General features: G+C 43.6%; 1 protein-coding gene and 1 long non-coding RNA gene across 2 annotated transcripts in view; one reads left to right on the top strand and one right to left on the bottom strand.

Annotated features, from left to right (window-relative positions):
• LOC121063021 (CUGBP Elav-like family member 4) overlaps nucleotides 1-22,559 on the bottom strand; it is a 1,483,068-nt gene that overhangs the window by 1,455,169 nt on the left and 5,340 nt on the right. The gene's annotated exons all lie outside the window — the stretch shown is intronic.
• LOC121063026 lies at nucleotides 16,993-21,008 on the top strand. The gene is made up of 3 exons (XR_005815791.1): nucleotides 16,993-17,346; nucleotides 19,545-19,703; nucleotides 19,807-21,008. It is a non-coding gene; the product is annotated as an uncharacterized LOC121063026 (long non-coding RNA).

Genomic DNA, 22,559 nt, shown 5'->3' with positions numbered 1-22,559 from the left:
CAATTTGCCGGTGCGTCCGGTAAAGAAACCAACCAGGCAATGGCATTTTACAGTGGATTACAGACAATTAAATACTAACACCACACCTTTGACTGCCGCAGTTCCAAACATGGCAGAGATAGTGAAAGCCTTCTGTGCATCTACCAATACAATCACCCCAAAGGTTTATTATAAACCAGAAGAACATAGTACAGGATTTTACACTGGACAACCTGTGCTAGTGAAAATGCCTCAGACTGGAACAGTAGCAATGGTACTAACTACTCCCCAAAATCCCTACACATGGGAAGTCAAAGATTGTTATTTCACCCTCTTTCTAACCCTGCCGGCTGAATACAACCAAGCGTATTTTATTTCCTTTTGTGTTCACAGGAATCCTGAGTGAACTGCATGTGGACAGCTGGAGAATCACAAATCAGCAGTTTGGATTGATAATGCTATGCTTTACCCTGACCTTAATGCAATCCCTTTTGGTTCATAGCCAAAAAAAACCAAAATGGCCGTGGTCCCAAGCCCATGTTAAATACACTGGATTATGGGAACACGTGCCATCAGGGAAAACTTAAACTTAGCTACTGTGGTTGTGCATGGAGCTGAGGTGTTTCACCGTGACATCTCAAAATGACCCTTGGGACCATGCATTGTCACAGTATAGCACAATCACTGGAACATCTCAAAACAAAAAGGATCTAAGTCTCTCTACTTTAGTTTTACATGGGAACAAAATATTTTCAAAAGATGAATGGAGTTGGAACAATTCTCTAAGAATGGCTGAACTTCAAGCCACGTCTGGCCAGACAATACAAATCAGTTGCCGAATAACTAATGGATCTACTTACAATAGGCCAACTGAAATTAAGACAATTTATGCTGATTCTACCAGACCACAAAATTATAATACTGATTGTGTCAAAATAACTTAACCAAATTTTGATTGCTGGTACAATTTTACTTTTGCCAAACCTATAATTGTGTACTGTCTTTGGGGTTACAGAGGCACAGAATTACTATTTGAATTTATGATCAATACAGAAACATCTTCGTCGACTGCAAAGGATAAGAAGCCTCTGCCCCCGCAGATATTTGAAAATTTACCAACTTGGCCTCCCATTGGTCTAACTCCTTCCATCTTCAACACAGGTCCTTACATAATTAAAAACGTGGGACAACAACAAATTCTCTTTAACCCTAGCTGGTCTCTAAAAAGGGTAGACCTAGCGCTGCACATTAACATCTCAGTAATCAACTCAAAATGTACCACCTTTTTGAGAACTGCCTACACCAACTGGTTAGCATGGTTACATGGATGTTCTCTGAAACAATCTCAGCGCATGCCACGGGATGCAACTGGGTTATTGGGAACAGGATTAGGTATATTAAATAGCATTGATGCTGAGGCCCTAATGAGTAGAATAACTGCTACTACAGATGACCTAAGGAAATTGGAATGACCAATAAAATCATCCTTATTGGCCTTAGGAGCAAGTCAATGGCTTCTATCAGACATTTTACCCCATTGGGAACAATCTGAAGAAAATGATCATCAATTAATTGTAAATGCCCTTGGAAAAAACTCAAGGCAATACCTCCCTTGCCTTGAGCTGCATCCAAGCGCAGTTATGGATACCATCTGTAGCAGCAGCTATTGTTAGAGAGGGAGAAGGAGGAACTTTGGCCACTGAAATTCAAAAAATGATTTGGGATAATGCTTCAGAATTTGAAAAGGAGTTTCAAACATGGTGACAATTAGTCAACTTTACCTATTATGCAGAAAATGATAAAATTATTGCCTTTATACTTACCATAAGCAATGCCACCACATACAATGTATATCCAATCATTGCATTAGGACTTAATCATAATAGAACTATACTTTATCCTAAGGAGCATAAAGTACGGGCCCATCAAAAGGGAGGAAAGTGGCAAACAGCTGATGTGAATACATGTATTGTGTGTGAACAAAAAGGCTTCATCTGTGAGAATAACACACTCAAAGCCCAAGACATTTGTCTTGACACTGAACAAAACATTTGTCACTTTGAGATACATCCTAATGAGACCCATACCGGTTAATACGTTAGTGGTGACTCTGTGACCATGATAGTTCTTTACCCTGAATCCAACCGGACCCATAACGGTTAATCAGCTACACCCCTTAACGCGACACTCCTGTTTTTCTGTAGCTGAATCTCTGATTATGCGAGTGGTAGCATTTGGGGAAGGGAGATCAAAAAGGTCCCCATCTGTCCCGATTTGGAGACTTGGGTCTGATTCTGCCCCACTAGCTGTGTGAGTAGCGCTGCCCTGCCAGCCCATCCAACGCAATAAGGGATTGCTTGTGAGGATTAAAGGTGGAAGAAGAGGACGTCAAACAGCCCCTCCTGGAAAGATTTATAAATGCACCATAACCAACTTCACAGGCTCAGTGCCTTGGAGAGTAATTGAAAGAGATGTTCCATATTGATCTTTTCAGAAAGTTCAGTTTGTCTAATCCATCCCCTCCTCAGAGCTGGGTGAAAAATGTTTGAACTTGTAGCACTGGGGTGGGATTCTGCTCTCTGTCACCTGGATGTAAATGTTGGGAGGCTCCTCCAAAGGCCGTGCAGCTTCCATGGTGTAAGGGAGAGCAGGCACCAACCCCAAGCCTAGGCAAAGTGTATGATTGTGTCTGCAACTGGGCTTGGTTTGAGGAAGCCCATTTTTGATGCTGTGAGTTTCCAGTGATTTTATAGGATGGACATTATGTATCCATGTTGTGATGTGAATGCCAGGGATTTATTGTGCGAAATATGGAGAGGAAAGATGATTTTGTGATTAGGAAATCAGACTGGGATTTGTATAATCTGTGTTTAATTCCCAACTCAGCTGTAGATTGCCTCTCTGCCCTTGGGTAAGTCACATGCTCAGATCCATAAAGCTATTTAGGTATCTAACACCCATTGATTTCAATGGCAGTTGGGCTCTAAGTGCCTTTAAGGATCTGAGTCTTAGTCTCAGTGCATCTCAGGGTTAGGAATCAAACCTATTAGATCACGACCTGGTACTTCTTTTCTCCTACAGGATGAGTGCTTGTTTGTCCACTTGGAATATGGTGGGTCTGTATGTGTCTGCACAGCCTCTAGCACAGCGGGGTCCTAAATCTCAGCTGTTGCTGGAAGAATATAATACAAATGTGATAACAATTGCCAATAAATAAATAAAAAATAGTAAGCTTTGAAAGCTAAACTGCAACAAAATAATCTAAGACCCTTAACATCGCAGTCTAGTTTTTAATGTGCTCTCATGCTTTAAAAAATATCAGCAAAACCCATGTCTTTGGCTATGCATTGATCTCCTGTGTCCTGTTAAACTATTCAGCCCTTCTAGCAACCCTTCCTCAAAACATCTCAAGTGTTTTACAGGTGTGAATTAGGCTTTGTATCCCTCCTGTCCAGGCATGGAATTTTCATCTTGCTTCTTTGCAGTTCAGGAAACTGAGTCACGGAACTTTGTCCAGAACAGAAGGAACCTAAGTAGGCACCTAGGTGTTGATACAGCAAAGCATGCCAGTAAATGCTGCCTTGGAACAGACCCACAGGCCCTTTATTTCAACCAGAACAACCCAGCTCTCTGGGGATGGGTGTCCCATTTCTACCCCTCTGATTTCTAAAGCATTGTTTTCTGTCTCCTCCTCATTAGGTTTGTTCTTCTAATGAGAGCATTCTTCACTGTGGTCATCCCTCTCCCTTGGTGAGAGCAGGCAATGTGAGGTCCTTCATGGGATTTTAAGCAAAAAGGAACACATAAAACCGAGCAGCCCCAGAGAACCAACTTTTAGAGGCCGTGGATGGGTCAGGAGCCTTTCTGAGCGAGGAACTGTTAAAATTTTGTACTGGATACACCACCAGGTGACTGGCAGTGTCTGCATGAGGACTGCAGTTGTGTCCGTCCCGAGTTGTCACTAGGGAGAGATGGAGAAAGAACAGAGAGCTTTCCCCACTCTCATTCCCCTAGGTTAACCCCCCCTGCACAGGAGATGTGGTGAAATTCCCCCCCTGCAGCCATCGGCTGGGGCTTGCAGGGGCCCTGGTGGAGCTGGATGTTAGCACACTTGAACAACCAGCCCCAGCCAAGCTTGTAAACCTAAGCCTGCTTCCAGGAAGGCTGAGGCACTGCCATGGTGAGCACCAGATTCTTTTTGTCTGAAGCACATTTCCCCCCCCCAATGGAGACTATCCTTGATATTCACGCATTTTTCCTAAAGCACATGTGCCCAAACTCATGGCATTGTCCTCCTGTTCATTGGGTTTCAATAACCCCAAGGGCTGGATCCTGCCTGAGGACTCACTGCAGGGAGGCAGACTGTACTGTCTGGGGAGCGAGGATGAGCAGGGAACCACAGAGACATCCAGTGCTTCCTGGCTGTAATGGTTCATAGCATTCTAAAAAAGCAGGAGGGTTTGGAGGGGATGTTACGGCCTTCCTTTAAAACAACCGTTCACTATAAAGCAATTAATTCATTTCCTGAATTAAAAGGAACTTTCGGATGCTTCGTGGTGTTGCAGTACACCTAACACTTGCTTAGCCAGGATGAAATGGGGAGAACGATGCCAGGAGGAGGCCATTATCCTTCTCATATCCAGGAAAATGGGAGCGGTTCCACCTGGCGTTTAATTCATGTGTGTTGCTGATGGGTTTAAGGCTCTTCTAGTTTTCTCATGTGTGTGGAGAAAAATCAGCAACAACCAACGACTGAACTCCCCAAATAAATTACGGGACTTTCTTCCCTCTGCTCAGTTGCCTTGTCTGTCTCATCCTTCTCTCTCATTCCTTCCTTTTTCCCTTATAAAAATAATCAGTGCAAAATAAATGAGTGAAAAGCCAACATCTTACCAAAGCATCTTTGTGGAAAGGTTTAATTTCCTGCCCTGCTGTGTTTTTGTGTGTGTGTATTTTTCTTTTTCCCAAAGGAGGAAAGGAAATAAAGAAAAAAGCAATGAGAGAAAAAATAAAGAGAACTGAGAACTTGACAACCAATAAAGAGAAGCCGGTTTGAGGAAAAGAGCAGCGTGATCATGCCCATATTTCCATGAGTACATTTTCCTTGAGCTAGAAGGATCAGCCACCTCTATACAGATCTTGACAGGGGTGGGAAATATCAAGCAGGTGATGCCTATCAGAGAACTGAAGTTTAGCATCCTTACACCCTCCCTTCCAACTCAGAGCGTCTTCGTGCGAAGCACCAGCAGCCAGGCGAAACAAACTATGGGAGCGGGCAAGCAATTTGTAATTCATGACAATTTATGGCAAAGGGGTCTCTTCTGGGGTCTGCCCGGTGTGGAGGCAAGTGGGGCTGGGTGGCATCCCTGGAGGGAAAGCCAGGATGCTCGCTCGCAGGATCCGAGCGCCAAGTGAGTGCATGCGGCAGAACAGATAGGAAGGAGCCACAACGTGGCAGCATTGTATCTGGCGTGTGGAAGAGACAGCGAGAGTCAAGCCAGGCTGACCTTAGTCCTGCCTATATCAGATCCGAGCTGATTTATTAGGAGAGGGTCAGGGATGGAGGAGACATCCAAGGAACAAAGTTTGTTCGCAGGTACTGGTGCCTCAGTAACTATCCTTCACTGGAAGCAAAGAAAAAGAAGGGGAAAAAAACCAACAACAAAACTAGGGTGGTTTGATTGTTATTCACCAAAACAGGCTGGGTTCCCTTGAGCAAGAATCTGGCAAAGCTCTGCCTGTTAGGAAATATCTGTTAACATGGTGTGTGTGAGTCCAGCAAGGTCCGACCCCTGATACTTCCTGCGAATGTCAATCTGTTAACTTTCTGGAAAACCTCAGAGTTCTTCATGGGGAAGGATTGTTTATCCCATTTTGTAGAGCAAGGATAAGAACCACAATGACTTGTTAAATATCTGAATTTTTGAAATTAATCCCTAATTTACAGTGTCCAGCTTGAAATGCTAATTGTAGTGGGGACCCCTACCCCCAAATCATTTACATACAAACTAAGTAGGCAGTAAAAAAAGTGACAGCCAGCTTTAATTTTTCTCTGGAAATGACTTGCTCAGCATCTGCAGAGTAAACCAGCAGCTGAGCTAGGATAAAAAAAAAAAAAAAAAAGGCAGCTGTCCTAACTCTCAGCTCTCGACAACCTGACAACCCCATGACCCATGATAGAGCACTGAACATCTGTGTAGGGATGGGAATCACAGGCCATCCTTGTGGTAAGACCCAAGCGAGGTGGGCAGCTTGTCTGGGCAAACCCCAGCAGCACACCTGAGTTCTGTGCCTCTCCACCCCTTCAAAAGAGAACGACTCTCATCAGGAAAAAAAAAAAAAAAAAAAAAAAAGGAAAACATTTGGGTTGTGTAATGTGAGCACGAAGCTGACATAAAAATAAAGTCTTCAGCATCTGGGCTTGGTGAGGGAGGGGAAGAGGGAGGAATTGGAGGGGGGGGCAAGGAAATAACCATTTGCTGCCACCAGAAGTATTGTTTAAAGCTTTACTTAAAAATGCTGACAGCTTCTGCACAGCTAGTTGTACCCACGGCAGAAGGAGCCTGCTGGCACATTGATAAAGTATTAAGATGAGCACAGATCTGGGCACGATACAAAGAGATGAGAGCTCCTTGCAGCCGAATTAAGGCAACGCGCACAAAGTGACTGTTACCTGGCAAAGGCTCGTTTTGATGCCGGTGTCTTTTGTTTTGATTTCAGATCAAAGGGAGGCTAGGTGGCTTAGGGCTGGCGCTCCGAGCTGCACGGCTAACTTATCTGTGCTATTCAAGCAGGCATTGCATTGTCTACTTGGAAGCAGGGAAAGATCTGAAATAGATGAGGGAGGGGCGAGGAGACAAGGCAACAACACCTCCGTGCTGGGGAGCCCTGCAGAAGTGCATTTCAGTACCTGCCCTTCTGCTTTACGCAAGTCCGGACGCAAAGTCCTCCTGTTGCTCTCAGGCTGGGAAGTCTCACTCCAGACCCAGGCCTGGGGCTGGTTCTGCTCTTAGCAAGCTCTGGTTCCTGCCCTGGGATCCCCTCTGGGTGTGCAGCCCCAAGCTGGTGCAACACTGCCTTGGTATGGAAAACATCATCCCGCACACCCCAGCCAGCGAGAGCAGCCGCACCGATGTAACAGTGCCTGATGCCAGCACGCTTTTACCTTCCTTCTACTATTTGCATGTGTGTGCATATTTATACGTCAGTATAACCACTTTTGTACAGGTATTACAACGCCCCCAGCAGAGTTTTGTCTGACGGACTGAAGTGCCATGCTGCAAAGCCTTAAGCTCTGCCAGTTCCTGCTGACTTTGAGGGAACCTCAAAGCATCTTTTGAGAGGGTCTCAGTGTCTCTCCCTGCTCCCCGAAGGAGGATTGGGTCCCAGGTTAATGAAAACTAGGGCAGCCTTACACTATCAGCTGCCTGAGAGGGTGCCTGGCATTTTGAGAATGAGAGACAGGAAAAAATTGAGTTACCAAGGCAATGAGCAACCTCAGCATAGTGATGGAAGACATAAAAATACAGCCAGGAGCCAGACACCACTGCTCTGAGCCAAACTCACGACATGCCCTGAATAACCTTCCTGCCTCAGTTTCCCTCTGACTTCAAGGTGGAAGAAGATGCTGGCTCTCTGCAGCTCAGCACAATATGGATGTTACGGTCAAGGTTTCTGACCCGCTCTCTCTGACATGCAGATACCTTGTTTGTGTTGCGTTGGAGTCAAATAGATTGGCTTTGCTGTTGCCCCTGCTGGAGCCTGCACCGAAACAGGTGGCGTGGCATCTGACCCCATCCCAGTCCGTGCACACTGCACAGGAAGAGAGAGAACTCCAACTTCTTCCCTCTTTTCTTCCTCCTACTAGAGTGGGCCAAATCCTTATCTCATTTATATCGCAGTAATCCTGGAAGAAATTCACGGACGTCCCTTCCTCTAGGCCTACATGGGTATAATTGAGAGCAGAATCCATCCCCACGTCCTCATAGATGGCTCCTGAGCTGGAAAAAATACTAAGGGCTCCTTTATCTTGACGGCACAAGATGGCTCAATAAATGTAAAGCATGTGTTACATAACAGTAGAATAATCTATGGTATTGAGGGCTCACAGATCCTGAAAGTCTTTTCTGCTTTGCAAGGGGGGGGAATTAAATAGGGAGAAAAATATATATTGAATAAAGTGCTTGTTACAGAATATTTTTTTAAATACTGAACTGTGAAACCTAAAGTAGGGCAATACCCTCCCTTTCAACAATACTTTGACTTCCTATAGTCAGCAGATGCAATATGCATAGGATTCATAAAGATCCCATTAAAATTCATTAAACCGTGTTTCCAGATATTTAGTAAATTTTGAAGAAAAGAAATCTATTGCCTCTTCTGCTCCGTACAATGGTCTCTTTGAATGTAATTAACCCTTTGTTCATGGGTCTTTCTATCCAACTAATCTCCCACCCCGTGCCTTCCGATGCATTTTTAATACCACAGGTAATACCACCACCTAAAATCCTCCAGCGGTCACCATGCAATAGAGCTCTTTGCACAGGCAAGGTACTGTAAACCTCCATAAACAGTGCTTGGATGAACAGCAAATTCAGATAAGAGAGGTGTTCTTTTTCATGCCTTCCAGTTACAAACGGGGGATGCTCTTCATCCTTCAAGGTAGATTTTTAGCCAGGAATGACGCTGGTTTCCTACCTGCCCAGGGGATTCAGCCACTGGACTGGGGGAGATGAGCCAGAAGGGCAGTGATGAGGGGTGAGAGGGCTTTGATAAACAGCAATGAAAAGAAGCTTAGCGATGCACATGCAAATAAACCTCCAAAATTAAAATGCAAAACAGTAATGGATACAGGGAAGTGGAGAGATGGTACACATCAGCTTTAGCTGTCTGGAGTGTAAAACTTTTATCACTTTCTTACAGGGTTCTCAGAGGCTCAGGACCCCATCCGGCTGTGTCCTGAGTGCTGTAAACTGTGACAGATTTCAGATCAGACCTCCTGTTTACGGAGGTACTAAGCAGAGACAGGGATGATATCATGCAAAACATAAGAAACAAAAAATACTCCCATTTCCCTCTTCCTTTTTCTCATCTGATAAATGAGCTGTTTGTCAAAACAGGCAGTGGAGCTGGAGGGACCAGGGGAAAGAGTTTGGTATATAAAAAAAAAAAAAAGTGAAGATGAGATCTGAAAATATTCTGTTTCTCTTTGCTGAGAGCAAATCCTATTCCCAGACCAACTCTAATCAGAATGTCTCCCTAAAAAAAATCAGGAAGGAAATATTTAAAATTATTGGAAGGGTCTTATATCCTCATTCACGCTGCAAGGTGTTCAAGGTACGTGGTGTGTCTTTCATGATTTCCATGTTCTGCCCCAGCTCTGAAGGAGTGTTATTTCTGAGTCACAGAATTATGCTTTTCACTTGGCTCCTGTAACACCCCTATGCTTAATTATTTCATCTGAACTACAGATTTCCATGGATCCAGCAAAGCATTTAAGCACCTGCTCAACTTCAGGAACCTATTGCTTTCTGGGAGGCTTTCCACAATATGAATTAAGCACACGCTTTGCAGGACGGATGGCTCTATACCATAACTACATTTCATCTGGGCGAGATTCAGGCCCTTCCCAAGGGGCTGGTTGATGTGTAGTGCATCGCTCTAAAATTTGCCCACGAGCATGTGTGTCTTTTTATTGAAGACTTTGTCTTATCTGATTGAACTCTGGCACAGGGTTCATGATCAGTCTCGGGCAGCTCGGAAAGGACAAATCCTGGCACTGTGGGCTTGGACACGAGGGTTACGGTTTGTGTATCAGATGTGGATCTGACCCTAAGCCACCAGGAAGCCAGTCTCATATCTGCCTGCCTGACAAAGAGGCACTGTCATTGCCTTGCCTTGCCAAATCGGGGTATTTTAAACAGAAAGCAGAGAGATTCTGTTTAAAATGCACAAGACATCTGTGTACAGAGGATGAGAATTTCAAAGTATGGCACAAGTCTTACTTGATGAGGAAGTATTATTGTTCTTCCAGAGCTGGAAAAGGAGAAAAAGCATAGAGGAGCTCAACTCTGCAAAATTTGCAGATCAAAGTGGCAGGCTGAGTGCTACACAGCAAGCTGTGGAAAAATATCAACAGTCAAAAGCCAAAAATCTGGTCTCTGAGCTTGCCATTCAAAGACATACGATGTACTATCCTCCTACCCAAGAAAGAGGAGCGAGTACACATGAAAAAATTAGAGGTTAAACATGCGTCCGGGGGATGTGTTAACTACTCCACACGCCACTGGCACTGGGCACGGTGCCTGTAACACCACAAAAATATGTGTCCAAGTTAACAGAAAAGTTCAGTTGCTGTGAGAAGATGTGGACGGATTCATTCGCTTTAATTGTTTCCATGATTTAAGCGTTAGGCACTGGGAAATTAATCTGGGCAATGTTCAAGACAATCTGCACAAAGCCGGGTCCAATGTTGCTAAAACAAGCTGGCTGAAATGAAAAAGTGCAGCTGTGACTCCCCGCCTGATACCAACATACACAAGCAAACACACGTGCGTGCACAAAAAGGCCCCGATTATTATTCTTATTATTTATGAACGTGGATGAAAAGCCAAAGGGGGCATGGTAATGCACCCAGATGCTGATTAGCTGGAGATTATATTGATGATGTAATAAAAATTCACTTTTTCTCTTAAGCTGCACCAGGACAATCAGAGAGAGATTAGATAAAAATCAGAGAGAATGAATAATAGAAAGGAAAGGTAACATCGTAAACCATAACTCCCTGCAAAATGTTCTACCTCTGAGTGCCCCCGGTCAGAATAAATAAGGGCTGGAGGGTGTAAATACAGCCCGAGCGCACATAGGAAGGAGGCAGATATGGCTTTGTACGTGTATTATTTATCAATGAGCAGCCAGATATGCGCATCTAGGTACCTGCACGGGGTTGCAAATGCACACACACACACCTGTCTAGCTCTGATAAACAGAGAGATGATGAAAGGGAGCTGGGGAAAGAAAGTGTGGTATTTGGAGAGGGACAGACAGACAGGGAAAGCGTACGGGATGGATGACTGGGATCACACAGGGACCATTAAGAGAAATGTGAACTTGCGGGGAAAACAGCACCACCTCTATGTAACAGGGTGAGGGGTGCACATGTAGCCCCCCGTGCCCATGTATTTCCCTACACACCCACCAGTATGTGTCCCTGCCTGACACAGGGCCCCCAGCCACACCGAAACCCGGTCGGAGGGAGAAGGGAGAAAACTTTCTCCTCTTTGAGCACTTGCTTGCAAAGGAGCAGACCTGCTGCACGTCCAATGTTGGTTTAAGTTTACTGACCATGTTTAATATTTGATTAAACCTTTGGCATAGCTGACTATCCTGATCAGAATAGATGATCTGATGCTTTCCCTGGTAGTAAAGCCAAGCATAAGTAATAGCCATCTTCTGACTACTGCTGCCTTGCTCATAGCAGTAGGATTTTGCCGCGTCTGAAAACCTGCTACCTGCTTCTGGATTCTTTTCAGCTGCTCGGGATTTTCAGCTGTGCTTTAAAAAATCGAACAAAACCAAAACCACTACCAAATACTTCCCCAGCCATGCAGGGGACTGCAATTTATTAGCAGCTGAAGGAAAAAACCTTTCCTTCCCAAGACTTCCCTGGCTTAAATATTTTACCTGCACTCCTTGCTGTACTTTTTGCCTGTGGTTTGCATTATTACTCGCTAAATACATTAGAAAATGCTCATCAGATTGCTCGGCAGCTTGGGGGTGTTTGTGTGGTTGCCCACAGACGCGCTCGCGCGCGCACACACAGCAATTTTTAAAATAAATCACAGTAGCAGGGGTGAGCATGTGGCGCTTCGCAAGGGAGCAGAACAGTGAAAAAGGAAGGACATCTCCAGGATCAGAAAACAGTGGCTGTCGGAGTTTCTCCGTGCCTCTGAGCACCCATGAGATGGCCACTGTCACTGGGCACAGAGGGGATGAGGGGGACACCAGCCCGGGCTGCTCTTACCCTGGCCTAATAGGTGAGGAAATGTCTAACCCCTCCACACCGCCACAGAACAGGCCTAAATAATCAGCGTACATGCTTTACACCTCAAATGAGACAAGGCTTGCCAGGAGAGGTAATATCTTTTATTGGACCAACTGATATAGTTGGAATAAAATAGACGAGCTTTCAAGCACACAAGGAAGTCTGTTTTTTTTCCAGCTATATCAGCTGGAGTAATAAAAGATATTACCTCCCCTTACAAATGTTGTCTCATTTATAACAGACCATCACTGCTAAAGCTACAGCATGACTTATACCTTAAATACACAGAAAGCTCTTTGCAAAGCTGGATATCATAAATTCTTCTTTACACATAGCAAACTGAGGAAGAGCAAGGTCTAGGAACAGGATCTTACAGGACAAGGAAGATGGTCCGGACTAGAAATAGGGTCCTAATCCCCTCCTACCCACCTCTGAATGAAGCAGATTGGTGCAGCGCTACACCAAAGCCTTATTTTGCCTTCTTGCTTTAGTGCCGGGCTGCTAGAGAAGGGTCCTGGAGCTGATGAGTAGCTATGTTTCAAAACAGCAGGGAAAAATATTTCTGCAAGAAGCTGAACTGTAGTCCCAGAAGGGGCTGCCAAGAATAGTTAAGAATAAGCTCATGATTTTAAGAATTCAAACGAAAATGTATGCCGGATTTTTGTTCAGGTGTGAGAAATCTGCTGCTGATTTAATGAAACAAGAAAACTTTTTCTTAAAAAAGGTGCAATTGCTTTGGTGAAATTATAGAACTACTGCACGTTTTTTTGTTTTGTTTTGTTTGTTTGTTTTTTGAAAGATGTCATTAAGCTTTGAACCTTAAAAGAAAGAAACCTTTTCTCTCTGCTTTTTCAATTGTTTACATACAGAGATATATATTAGTTTATCTGCACGTGCATATATACTTTGTGAATCTTTCGGCTACTACTCATGGCTTTTTTAATGTTGGTAGGGTCAGTGTAGCTGCCTTTTCCCCAGCCCTGTTTGAGGAAAAGCTTGGAGAGGAGAGGAGAGGAGAGGAGAGGAGAGGAGAGGAGATATAGTTTGTGCAGAGCTGAACGAAGGGAACAGGAGTGTAACCAAAGTGGTCGAGAGGCAGGCAAACAGTCCTGCGCTGGCAGAGGCTGGCTGTGGGAAATGAACAGCTCGTGAGAGCAGGTAGGCTGAGAAGGACGTTAGGGGAAGCAGGCACATGGAGAGTCATGCCTGGGGAAGGGACCTGACCCTGGGGACGATGCTGGGTCCATGGTCCATACACCCATGCCTGGACATGCAACCTTTGCCCGGGGAGGAAACTGGGCAAGGGAGGAGGGAGGATGAGGAGCAGGTCCTGTGTCCAAACCCAGCCAGCTAGAGTCCAGGCACAGCAAACGTGGGGGCCAGGGATGGAGAAGAGCACCTGGGAAGTGAGTGGCTCTCCCGGCATTCCCACCGATGGCTTCTGCCTGCCTGGGAGCACAGAGCAGGGTCACTGGGCTGGCTGGCGGCTCGGCTATTTGTGAGTTAGGAAGCTGCTGCCAGGAGTCCTGTCCCTGGATTGATGTAAGGGAGAGGACAGGGGAATGACACACCTATTGTGCAACTCCTTTTATGAATAAACTTGTAAAATCTAATTCTACCAGCACCTCTCTGGCCTTTTTCAATGAGCAGGTCAGTAACAAATGATCATTTAACAGCACGAAGCAGCCATTATATGGGAGAACAGATTGAGGCTAATACAACACACGTTCCCCTCCAAACAAGAACCCAACATCCCTTCTTCAATTTTATTTTTTTTTCTTCCCCATCTGCAAACACTGTCAGTAAAGTTGAATAAATATATAAATAATTCAACAAACAAATACTTTCCCTGCTTCCCCCGGGCCTTTGATACTGAGACTTTGTTGGATTTTAGGCAAACAGCATCACACTCACCCTGCACACACGCTTCCTCTCCACCTTTGACAGAATATCATTGACTTGAGTGCACTGTGATAATTTCAAATAGACTTGAGGGTAGATAATCGACTGTACACACATACATACACACACGCGCACTCCAGCTCTTCCATTTATTTCATAAAAAAACGTAAGCACAGATGGGATGGAAACACAAAATACCACATACGTTGCTATTGATGAACTAGCTAAAACTACAACTGAAATTAAAAAAAAAAAAAAAAAAGAAGTCTGATTTATTTGCTTGTCAGTGGCCAGATCATTGCTGTGGGAGATAATCTGAAACCCCCCTTTTAAATGAAAAGGTTTCTAAATGAATTTTGTTGTGGCTGGGTACTCAAGGTCACTGGAATCTTGTTTATCCCCCACAATAAGTTGCTTCTTGAGTAGCAGCAGTGAAAACCCCCTTCTGGGCTAACTTCCTCTGCCAAAACCAGGGACGCTCACATCCCCTGCTTAAGGATTTACGTGGTGTCTGTCTGTTGTTCGAGAGGCTGGGTCACAGTCTAACTATTGACTTCGCAGGGTGTTGGGTTGGTCCTCGGCAAACAGACGACAACTGACAATTCCTTCTGCCCATACCGAGGGCAAGAGTACTTGTCTGGAGGGAATTTGCTTTTTTTACTGACCCAAGGAAGGCAGATCCCTTCGGCTTGATCCAAACTGTATTGTGAACAATAGGTTTGGATCAGGCCCTTAGAGAAGAAAGGTGGGATGCAGCCCTTCATCAGATCCTTGAGCCTTGTAGCTCCCTCAGTTGCCATAACAATGTATTGTTATGTATTTGTATATGTATGTAGAGTATTGTGTTGGGTCTGTCTGGGATGGAGTCACCTTTCCCTGTAGCAGCCCACACAGTGCTGTGCTCTGCACTCCTAGCTGGAACAGCACTGGTATCATTCCAGTGTTGTGTCTATTGCTGCATAGTGCTGGCACAGCATCAGGACTCCCTCCAAGCCCCCAAGAGCCAGCAGGCTGGGGGTGGGCAAGTGATGGGGAGGGGACATCACCAGGGCAGCTGACCTAAACCAACCAAAGGGATACTCCATAACACCTGATGTCACACTCAGCAATAAAAAGGGGGGCTCTCGTGGGGGAGGGGGCTGTCCTCCTGAACAACCGCTATGCATTTTGAGGCCCTGCTTCCCAGGATGTGGCCGAACATCGCTCGTTGATGGGAAGTAGAGAATAACTTTTTTTCCTTTCTTTCTGTGCTTCCGCATGGCCTTGTTGTTTTTTTTGTTTCTTTTTCTCCCCATTCCCATTCCCTTTAATTAAATCATTCTCATCTCAAACCTCGAGCTCTTTGTGTTGTATTTTCTCCCCCTTCCTCTTTGAGGAGGGGGAGGAGTGAGAGAGCGGTTGTGGTGGAGCTCAGCTGCCCACCTGAGTAAAACCACCACAAGTATATATGTGATTCACTAAAAGAAAAAAAAAATCAAGATCCTGAATCAGTGAATGATGATATTCCAGTAGACAGAGAAATTACAAAGGCTGAATCCTACTCACACAAAGAAAACTGGCAAAATTGCCATTGACCCTTTCTTGGCAAAGCAGGGATAAATATGTATTTTCAAGTAAAATGAGCAAAGCTAATTTCCACCTCCCCACCACATGTTTTTTTGCAAGCATGTTTTCCTGCTCTATGCTGAAAGAAGCTCTGATGCAACACACTTGTCATCAGAGACACACCTAAACCTTTCCTGACAGAAAATAAATGTAAAATTTCTGCCATTAACTCCTCCCTCCTGAGAAAATCCAGCCGGCCTAATATTGCAGATGAGGAAATGACAGATGAATAGCTTGCTGGAGCCAATGGGAATCTTCCCATTGACTCAACAGGTTTCGGATCAGGCCTGAAGGCACCAAGCTTAAATGACTATCAGAGAGTAATTATCCCAGCCCTGATTAGAACCAAGTCAGCCTGGTTCGTGTCTGCCCACCGTCACCCACCATATACTGCTCTTCCATTGAAACTGCAGACCCAGGCACCAATTTCAAGGGGGCAGCTCTGAGACATGGTAGCCACTAATAAAAATACAGAAGGAGCAGCAACGCTTGCTTCTTTCGCTTGTTTGTTTAATTTGGTGTTAACTTTTACTGTGCCGAGAGCAAAAACCTAGCACCACTATGTCACCCTTATCTCCTGCGAGATCTTTATGTGCACTTCCTCCTACAGTTTCTATGGGTTGACTTGCTTTTTTTTTTTTTCCTTCTCTGTCAATGACTAAATTTAGAGTTAAATCATTTGTAAGATACTCTTTTCTTTGTTACCAAAATCAGCTGGGTCCAGACTCTTGCAAATAAACATGCAGCAATGGTATGCTTTTAAAGACTTTGCCAGAGTATTTTTGTTGGTTGCCTTGCCCATTCCTCACTTCCACTCCTACTTTTCTCTTTTATTGCCAGTATCTTGAATAAGATTTCTTTTTCTTAAAAGAAAAATAAAAAATCTATAGTCAAAAAGAAAAGAAAAGAAAAGAAAAGAAAAGAAAAGAAAAGAAAAGAAAAAAGGAAAACAAAGCAAAAAAATGACCAGTCTCCCTCAGAACACACAAAACAGAATAAAACCCGCAGAACAACATAACTGAATAACAATATATCTTTATAAAAGAGGGTGAAAAATTGCATCCTCATCCATGTATTATTGAAGATGGAATAGGATCAAATAAATCACTTTTAAAAGCAATTAAATGCTCACAAAAGAAAAACACTCACTCTGTAAACTGAGAGAAGAAATAATGAAATGCAAACCATCTTGAAACTACCATATGGCAACTGGAACGAGACACTTGAAGCTGAATGGTATGGCGGGACTGAACTGGCATACTTAAGACAACCTATAGCTGAAGAGGGAGCAGTTAGGAAATTCGGAAGCAAGCCGGTCTGTATCTCTGGATTTATAGGAGGAACAACCTTACGACAATCACACTGCATGTTATCAGTAGCTCCTGCCCCAATGAGCAGCACCTTGAAGAACTGCCCATAACTTAGGGCCCAACGCAAACCCTGCTGCAGGCGAGGTGGGGGTTTCCTGGAGACTTCAACAGGTTTCGGAGCAGGTCACCATCTGCTCTGAAAAGTCCTTTCCCATCAGTTATAGATTGTGCATATCATGGAATATCTATTACTTACACCCTTTTCTTTACACAATTTTTAAATGCTACTAAAAGTGTGAAAAATAAAACAAATAGAGCACTTTCACTGCACTCTTGCATTGAAAGAAGAGCTCCCTGGGATAGGTCCTGCTCAGTCCTGGAGTTTCTCCAGGCCTCTGGCTTCTCTGCAGCTGCCAGGCACAGATCCGATCCTGGAGCAGGAGGTGTCCTGACTCTGCGTGGGTCTGGTGAGACACGGCACAAGAAACGGAGCCCTGCCTGGAAGGGGTAAGAAAGCAGATTTCTCTGGGTTAGCTTTCAAAGAGTTGCCAGCCAATTCAAGCTACTCAGCAAAGGTGTCCACCTCTCTCTCTCTCTTTCATGCACCATTTCAAAGAAGTGCATCTTTACCGTACTATATTATTAGAATCAATCAATATTATTAATATTACATGTGGGCAATTCTGTAAATTCTTCATAGTTCTTCTCCCTGTCTGTTAACAGCAGGTACATTATACAGTCTCTGGTTAGATTGGTCAACCAGGTATCGATAGTCTTAATAAGCAATATCTGTATTGTGACCTTTGCTCGCAGAACTGAATCTCTCCTATAGGGCTGACAGATTCCTTAAAGAAGTATTGATAAGCTCATTACTGTATTGCTACATTTAATTTTAGGTGTGATTTTCACTCACCCTGAAGCATCTAGTAACCTAATACTTTTTTTTTTTTCCTACTACAGCATTGGCCCTTTTACAATTGATCAAATAGTGAATTAGAGCATTATAGAGAGGAAAAATAATCAGGGGATTTCTATAAGCACACTGTGATATATCTTTTGATTTTTTGGCAACCTTCATCCCTCTGGATCCTAGGAAGGAAGCACTGTTTTATAGGGATATTATTAGGCTGATGCTGCTTTATACATCTACCTGCAAGAAGCTACCAAATCCAACAAAGATATTTGTGTGCGTTTGCAGTGAGTGATGCATATTATGTGATGCGAATATATCCTTAGGGACTGAAAAGGAGAGGAACTATGTGCAAATGTAAGTCTGCCCTTTCGATACCTGTGTGCATACACAGTCTCCATGTATTATGTACACAAGCATTTGAATTAGAAACAAGGCAAATATGCAGTCAGATCTCATCAGACCAACTCTGTCTGCAAAGCTCCATTTTCATTCTGTTTGAAGAAGCTTCATGTCCAGAGGTATCTGCCCCAGCACACTGGGAAGCCAGCTGGGTTGCCTCTAAAATATTTTGGAGACTCAGACACAATGTACAAATAAACCAGACATGGATTAGTTAAGTGTGACTGTATCATTAAATTAGTATAATGAACAAACAGCTACGTATCATATTAAACTCTGCATATAATTCCAGGAATAACCTGTTAAGTCACCTGCCACTTTCATGCAAGAATACGATCTCTATACTGTCTTTTAGAAAGGAATTATTTAGAGACATATGTCAGCCTGAATGTATATAATGTATATACGTCTATACCGAATGCATGTTTTCATTAATATGCACATGTTGGTTGCATGTGCGTGTGATACAAAAACGTGGCAGACACATTTGTATCTGTCTGCATGCGCAACTTTCATGCAAGAGTTCATTCTCAGCAGCCCCTTTAATGCAAACTATGGCTCATTATATTTTCCAGAGTTAAATCAGGAAATTACAGATCTCAATAAGGGAAAAGAGGAAAGAATACCCTGTGTTACAAACTCTGCCTGTACTGCACCTTGGTCTCTCAGACCATAAGCAAGTTTCCAGTGGCAAATACTTTGACAGACCTAGGAGCGAAGGCACCTCTCGCTGGCAAATACACATCCCTGGAGGCATCAACATCGCCAACAAAGCCATCTATGAAATAGTTAATGTTAAACAATGACTGTCTGTGTTCAACAAAGGAGGGAGAAATAAACAGATAAGGGTGAGGTAGATCGAAATCTGCATACCTCATTGGCTGAGCTGTCGGATATTTCTAATGCATCTGAAGGGTTTGTTACTAAGAACCTGTTAAGTCTCTTTAAACCTTTGATCTGTAGCCAGTCTTAACAAAGGTGACAATTAATTAAAGGAGAGTGCATTGCAATAAAGTTACATCATGGTCAGTTTATATGTACTGTCCAAAGCTGGTTCACAGAAGTCACTGTCGATTAAAGTCTTCTTGGAGTCCAGTTCATTACCAATTTTTCCCTCTTGCCTTGATCAATATTTTTGGCTGCTTCTGCTTGACAAACTTAACACGATGTCTATATCTACATGTCTTGCCATTCATTTACATGGAATAGATGGCCGTATATAATTTATTTTTAGCCACTACGTATGGTCTGACATTTATTTGAGAGGTTTAGAGCTCTCATCCATCTTTATTTTAAGGAGTGACAATAATTACCCCTCTCTTCCTTCGAGGGGATGTCAGGCGGATATAATAAATGCACATTAAAAGCTGCATTCACCTGTGTGTGCATTCAGGCCATGGATCACAGTGACAAAAGCAAACAAATGCAACATCTGTGGTGACACCCTGACTTCAGCCCACCCCAAGCGATGCAGCACAGAGAGAGTGATGCAAGAGATCCTGCAATCCCCAAAATGCGACGATGCATCTCCAAGAGTTACAGAGGGAGAGAGGTGCTTATAATAAATACCCCAGCTCAGTCATGGAAGTGGCAGTGGAAGAAAAGCTATAGCTTTCCCTCGCCATGGTTATTATTTTTCCCTCTTTCTGCTGCAGATTTTAATGCATAAGGATCAGCCTGCCATGACAAGCCCCGGCAACATTCATACGGGCATCGGTGGAGCAGTTAAGTGAGTGAGAAATGGGGCAGGGTTCGGACTTCTGTCAGTTCCTCAGCTTCGTTTAAGTTTTAGTTTCACTTGCTGAAGGAAAGCTAAGTTCAGGGACAAGCCAGCAAGCACAGAAGCTGGTCACATTAGCTGCAAGTGTGGTTTGCTACGTAAATCCACAATCCTGAATTTTAACAGGAAGGGGAAACATTCAGTTTGCAAATGTGAACCAACTGATGTGATGGCAAAGCTCTTATGGACTTCTGCCCAGCCAACAGGCAAGGGGCCTCCACTCCCTACTGAAAGAAGATGCTGGGATTAATGAAACACCATCCTTGTTGTTAAGGCCAGGATTCGGCTTAGCTCACTTAACACCTCACCTGCTTAGTGTGAACTCTTACAGGACACAAACCTGACGGCGCGTGCTGGAGGGGTCATATTGAGCTCTGCAGCCTCCTGCTGTCACAGTTTTATTGTAAAGCTATAGCCAACGCCGACACGAGTCTTTGGGCATCAGCTGCTTTTTGCACTGTTTTAAATGCAGGTACCTGTGCCGCCAGCCTCGATCATCTCCCCCACTTTTTCTCCCTTGGAGCCATTACCGCCTGTCGCATAAACCCGCCTGGGTTTACACTTGATTGACGGGAGGGACGGTAACAGCTCCTTTAGTGTCGTTCTGGTCTGTCAGGTTAGTGTGGCTGGTATGCATGCGCACAGGGTATGCATGATAAAAAACACCCTGACATCTTCCTGAAAAATGTGGCTGCGTATTTCCAGCTCTGAAGGCTAGGAGAGGCCCTCCTCGGCCATCTGGCCCCTTCTGCCCCTCGCTCTTCACTCCGAGCATTGGAAGTCCTATGCACGCCCTCCTTGACGGGTACAATCCACTTTCCTATTGAGCACAAGACGCTTTCCGCAATCTTGCTCACTCTTTACCCAGGCAAAATTTCCAGAGAGTCTCTGACAACTTCCTTCAAAAAACTATTCCATCAGCTGCCTGGCTTTTGTTATACTATGCAATTTGAATCCTCTGCTAAAGAAAGTCCTGTCTGTGGCACTGGACGCTGGCAGAAGCAGGATAGAGGACCAGATGAACCACGTTTTTCATCCAAGATGACAAGGATCCTCAAATTTTCCCCCTACTTTAGTGCTGACATTCCCGTTCTCTTCTGGATGAACACAGGAAAAAATAATATAATAAAATAAATCAAAAGCACACTGTCCCCCTTTTCTGTTTTTATTCTTAAGAAATTAGTAAATTCCTGATTCACCATTTAATTAAAACACTGTTTTGGCCAAGTAAATACTATGAGATTTGGTAGTTGTCGCTATTATATTTTTTTTCAGAAGAAATAAAAGAAGTACTTTTTTTTTCCTCCCCTAAAATGTCCAAAGGCACCAGTATATGTAGATATTGAGGGACAGAAGTAACCTTAATCTATAAATGTGTTGGAAGTATAAGTCTAACCTGAAGAAAGGTAAGAGAAGAAACAAAAGCTCCAGAACCATGAACTTTAATTTCTTTCTTTCCTCCACATTCTGTAACTTCAAAGCAAATACATTCTTGTAAGGATGATTAGTTGATATGGTGGTGGGGCTAGCTGAAGAACAGCTTTCAGTGCAAAACTTAACAGCCAAGCGAGAGATCCCAGAAAATTGGAGTTTGTACTGGAAATGCTGACACAACCGTAACAATAGCATCATAACTGGCTTCAGCTGCTTTTAGAAACCAGAATCCATGTCCAGAGCCCTGAAAAAAGAGTTAACACATAGCCTTCTAATTTATGAAGCAATCTGGGCTATCTGTTTGACATTATCAAATATACATACATGCTCATCTGTACAGGAGATTATAATGTACAAGGGGTTGCTTTTTTTCTTTCTTCGATCAAGCTATCCAATTGCATTTTGATTGTTTTAAGGGGTTGTTCTTTAAACCTAAGGCATAAAGCCTCCTCTGTTTTATTCCAGTTTATCTGTGCATTTACCTCCCTAAAACTTGTTTGGTTTACTACCATACTAAATGCTGTATGTGTTGCTTTCAGCCAGGCAAGCCTTATGTTTCAATTATGGAGGAGTTTATTCAGCACCTGTATTGCGTTGTGCTTCTTTTCAACTAAATTTCCATTTCCCAAAGGCTATATGCATGAATGTGTATACATCACTCTTTTTTCTGTATGTGTACACACACACAAATCTATACATTTATACACATGTACGATATATCATCTTAACCAAATGCACATTTTCATTGCACCTTTGAATTTCTGAGATACCCAAACCCTCATAAACATACTTAGACTTAACAAGGTTTTAATCTTTCTATCATCTATCTTTGTAATCAAGCATAACAATATAATGAATGGAAGCCTTGTTTACCTACTCCCTAGGTGTCTTAAATTCCAAAATTATTTATACTTTTGAGAAGGTAAAGCAGCAAAAGAACTAATCTGTTCTTTTTCTACTGCATTTTTCTAGCTGCATTGAATACTTGACGAGTGAGGTTCGGGTCAGATAGTTACACCATCCTAGTGGGACCGCAATAGTGGATTTTGAGGAGGTTTTAGGAGTTTTGTGCTTTCCCCTCTCTAAATTGTACTGGGTCGGGCTGGGATGTTAACTTTCCCTGCAGCAGCCCATACAGTGCTGTGCTCTGCACTTGTAGCTAAAACAGCAATGGTATCACACCAGTGTTGGGTC

The sequence above is a fragment of the Cygnus olor genome (genome assembly GCF_009769625.2).
Source record: "Cygnus olor isolate bCygOlo1 chromosome W unlocalized genomic scaffold, bCygOlo1.pri.v2 SUPER_W7, whole genome shotgun sequence".
Classification (NCBI taxonomy): Eukaryota; Metazoa; Chordata; class Aves; order Anseriformes; family Anatidae; genus Cygnus; species Cygnus olor.
Note: the sequence above shows the minus strand (reverse complement) of the source record. Positions and strands in the feature narration are given on the sequence as shown.